Source organism: Dipodomys merriami, unplaced genomic scaffold, assembly GCF_024711535.1.
Source record: "Dipodomys merriami isolate MVZ:Mamm:240054 unplaced genomic scaffold, mDipMer1.0.p SCAF_2, whole genome shotgun sequence".
NCBI classification, from domain to species: Eukaryota; Metazoa; Chordata; class Mammalia; order Rodentia; family Heteromyidae; genus Dipodomys; species Dipodomys merriami.
The window spans coordinates 50,730,812-50,735,383 of record NW_027203381.1 but is presented as its reverse complement, the minus strand read 5'-3'; positions in this window follow the sequence as shown (position 1 = coordinate 50,735,383).

Genomic DNA, 4,572 nt, shown 5'->3' with positions numbered 1-4,572 from the left:
CAGCGCCACTTCCTGCTTTCTTTTTGTTTATGTGGTGCTGAGGAATCGAACCCAGGGCCTCTGGTATGCAAGGCAAGTGCTCTACCACTGAGCCACCTTCCCAGCCCCGCATTTTATTTTTTTTGAGGGGGAAGAATGGCGGGTGGAGCTGAACTCAGGGCCTGGGCACTGTTCTTGAGCTTTTATGCACAAGGCTAGTGCTCTATCACCTTAAACCACAGCTCCACTTCTGTTTTTTTTTTTACTGGTTAATTGGAGTAACAGTTTCACAGACTGACTTTGAACCAGGATCCTCAGACCTCTTGATTAGTTAGGATTACAGGTGTGAGCCACTGATGCCCAGCTCTGAATATAATTTGTGTGTATGTGTGTGTGCATGCACACACAGGCACACACAAGCATGTGTGCATGTGCACACTTCTAGTTTTTTGATGGTTAATTGGAGATAAGACTCTCACAGACATTTCCACTGGAACTCACTTCAAACTGTGATCTGAGGATCTCAGCCTTCTGAGTAGCTAGGATTATAGGCCTGAGCCACTGGTGCATAGCTCCTAAAATGATTCCTTTTTTTTTTTTTTTTTTTTTTTGCCAGTCTTTGGGCCTGAAGTCTGGGCCTGGGCGCTGTCCCTCAGCTCTTCAGCTCAAGGCTAGCGCTCTACCACTTGAGCCACAGCTCCACTTCCAGCTTTTTTTTCTTTCTGCTTATGTGGTGCTGAGGAATCGAACCCAGGGCCTCATGCATGCAAGGCAAGTGCTCTACCACTGAGCCACCTTCCCAGCCCTTTCAGTCACTATTCTTACCACTTTTCTGGGCCTGCAAAAAAAAAAAAAAGAAGAAGCATTGGGCAACTGGTGGCCTACGCCTATCATTCTAGCTACTAGGAGGCTGAGAACTGAGGGCTGAGAGCTGAAGCCAGTCTAAGCAGAAAAGTTCATAAGACTTATCTCCAGTTAACCACCCAGAAGCCACAAGTAGAGCTGTGGCTCAAGGGGTAGAGTTGCCAGTCTTGAGTGAAAAATCCAAGTGAGCTAGGTGCTAGTGACTCACGTCTGTAATCCTAGCTACTCAGGAGGCTGAGATCTGAGGATCACAGCTCAAAGCCAGACCAGGCAGGAAAGTCTGTGAGACTCTTATCTCCAATAAACCACCAGGAAGCCAGAAGTGGCGCTGTAGCTCAAGTGGTAGAGCGCTTGCCTTGAGCTGAAGAGCTGAGGGACAGTGCCCAGGCCCACAGTTCAAGCCCCACGACCGACACACACAGAAAAAAAAATCCAAGTGAAAGCCCAAGGCTGAGTTTGAACCCTAGTACTTTTTTTTTTTCCCCAGTCGGTCATGGGGCTTGAACTCTGGGCCTGAGCACTGTCCCTGTGCTCTTCAGCTCAGGCGAGCGCTCTACTGCTTGAGCCACAGCTCCACTTCCAGTTTTCTAGTGGTTTATTGGAGATAAGAGTCTCATGGACTTTCCTGCCTGGGCTGGCTTTGAACCCTGATCCTCAGATCTCAGCCTCCTGAGTATCTAGGATTACAGGCTTGAGCCACTGGCGTCCAGCAGCCCTAGTATTGACGTGCACACACGCACGCTTGCACACAGACACACTTGATGTAACCTGTATCCCTCTGTCTTGGAGAGGTCTATTCTTCTATGGCAGTACCCTGTCTCTAGGCCTTCCAGGCCCCATACCCTCAAGTGCCCCCCATTGTGATGATTTTGGACCTGTATTCAAGGCAGGCTCTGACTCAGCCATCTTTGTATTCCTGAAGCCAACGGCAATTTATGGTATGCAGTGAACACAGAATAAATGTAAGCTACGGGGCTGGGAAGATGGCTCAGTGGTAGAGCACTTGCCTTGCATGCATGAGGCCCTGGGTTCGATTCCTCAGCACCACATAAGCAAAAAGAAAAATAAAACCAGCTGGAAGTGGTGCTATGGCTTAAGTGGTAGAGTGCTAGCCTTGAGCTGAAGAGCTGAGAGACAGCACCCAAGCCCCACGACTGGACCCCTCTCCCAAAAAAAAGTGTAAGCTACATGAAAGAGAATTAACCAATTTATTGTTCTTAACCATGCATGTATAACAAAATTGCTTGGAGCTAGCCTTACCCACCTGTAGACTCAGTATGGAGGGAAGGGTTACTTCTGAGTAAGTTAAGGTCTTAGAAAATGAAATACCACCCCAGAGAGCACTACTCAGATTGAAGGGTCCCAAGTTGCTCATGTTCCTGTGCTTGTCCCATTCAAAGCAAATTATATACACAGTCTCAACCCTGCCTGAAATGAAACATGCTCAGGATTTGCAGGCCTAGGAACTGGAAAGAAATCCATAGTTTTGACCCAGTGGCCAGAGTACAAACAGGATGAGCATCCAGGTTGGTGCACTTGCATTTCAGTTCATCCCTCTTATACCTTCCCAAGCCCACTGTTTGCTTGGAGGCACAGTTACCCTTTGACTTAGTTCAAGGGGTCCCCCATGTCAGGATCTTCCAGGATGTCTCCCAATGACTGTGTGATTATCAAGACACAGGAGGTTTGCCTCTGTATCGTGGCCTCCTTCCAGTCCAGCTTTTGTGTCCTCTCCCTCGCTATGAGTCTCTAGTTTCCCTTAGGGAGGGCCTTGCCACAATGGAACAACTTGCTGCATGGAGGCTGTTGCTTGACCTGTAGGGTGCAAGATCCCTGGCATTCAATCTAGGCTCCCTGGTACCAAGTAAGGCTATCAAAGTAAAGGCAAGCAGGTCAGGCCCAGGGCACCACTAAGCTAATTCTGTCCCAACCCTGCAGTGAATTTGAGGCACCTTATCAGAAAATTCCAAATTCAAATCTGATCTTCTCGTGTCATGAAATATATTCTTGTCAAACACGAAAATAGACCACATCACGAATATTATATAACTGTAGATGACTGGGTTTTTGGTTCTCAGGTTTGAACTCAGGACCTCTCACTTGCTAGGTGGTGTTCTACCCCTTGAGCCACACCTCCAGCTCTTCCTTTTTGCTGGTTATTTTGGGAATGGAATCTAAAAGACAGTTGCCCTGGCTGACTTTGAACCATGATCCTCCAGATCTCAGCCTCCTGAATAACTATGATTACAAGTATGAGCTACTGGCACCTGGCTTGCAGATGACCTAAATTCAGTCATATGCTATGTTTCTATCTGTCGACTTACCTTGGCCCCTGCAGGATCCCTCTTGGCTTTGTTGTCACTGTAGAGTCTCTTGGCTGTAGAATGCATCAGATTAGAGCACCCCCTTGGCAGGGGCTGTCTTGTTTGACTTGTACACCATCCTAGGTGGTAGGTGCTCTCTGACCCTAGGTTATCGTTGAGAGGCATGCAATGCAAAGAGCAGACGAACAGCCCATGCTCGTCCCTGGCTGTCTCACTGGGCAGTCTGCCCAGGGCGGCAGCTCTCAAGCCCTGTGTTTGACTGTTTCCCAGAGTACCTTGCGAAGTGCTGGGCCCATCGCCCACAAGGCTTTCATATCCCACATGAGCAAGTGCTTGGGTTGGCCAAAAATAAGTGTTTTGAATTACTATGTATAAAATATTCTCCAAAAGGATCAGAACTCAAGAAAAGATTCTTATACCCTGAGCTGAACACATTTCTATGTTAACAGATCTACTGTCTGCCTATATAAACTTTGATACCAAAATGAGTAGCTAGAACCCCACCAGGCCTGAGATGGGCTGCATTATATTCATGCACCTTGCTATATCCTGTTTTGTCTTGGGTCTCCCTTTTCCAGAAGAGAAGTTTTGACACTGCTTCAGAGAAGGCACCAAATAACAGAAGAACTTAACACCCAACTCATATGAGACCCAGCTCCAACCCTGGCCAGCTACTTAGGACCAGAGCCTACTCACCATGGCCAAGGACAAAGAGCCTCATGTTTGTTCCTGTCTTTGGCAATACCCACAGGACCGAGAGAGAGGACAAGCCCTCCTCCCCCTACCTGGGCACCTGCCCAGACTCACTGTTTTGTCCAGGCACCTGCCAGTGCCTGCATGGGTGGCTAGCATGTCCTCTTCTTTCTGAAGAAATGTCATCCTTTTCCTAACAACTGTAAAATCATGTAACAAAACAATAGTCTGGTGACATTCATTTTTAGTATAGAGTGTTAGTTGAAAATGTTCCCAAGCCGGCCACTGATAGCTCATGCCTGTAATTCTAGCAACTCAGGAGGCTGAGATCTGAGGATTGCAGTCCTAAGCCAGCCAGGGCAGGAAAGGCCGTAAGACTCTTATCTGCAACAAACCACCAGAAAAGTGGAAGTGGCATTATGGCTCAGAAAAGGGTGGGGGAGAGATCAGGTGCAGTGGTTCACTCTAGTGATCCTCACTACTTGACTGGTGGTCAGTTGTAGTGGCTCACTCCAGTGATTTTCACTGTATGAGTGGTGAAGATTGAGAAGCATATGAAAACAGTTTGGGCAAAAAGTGAGCAAGACCCTATCTCAACAAGAAAGCTAGGTGCGATGGCACACACCTGTCATCCTATCTAGACAAGATGCGAAGTAAGAGGATCTTGATCTAGGCCGGCCTCAAGTGAAGAACTGGAGACTCTACCTGAAAA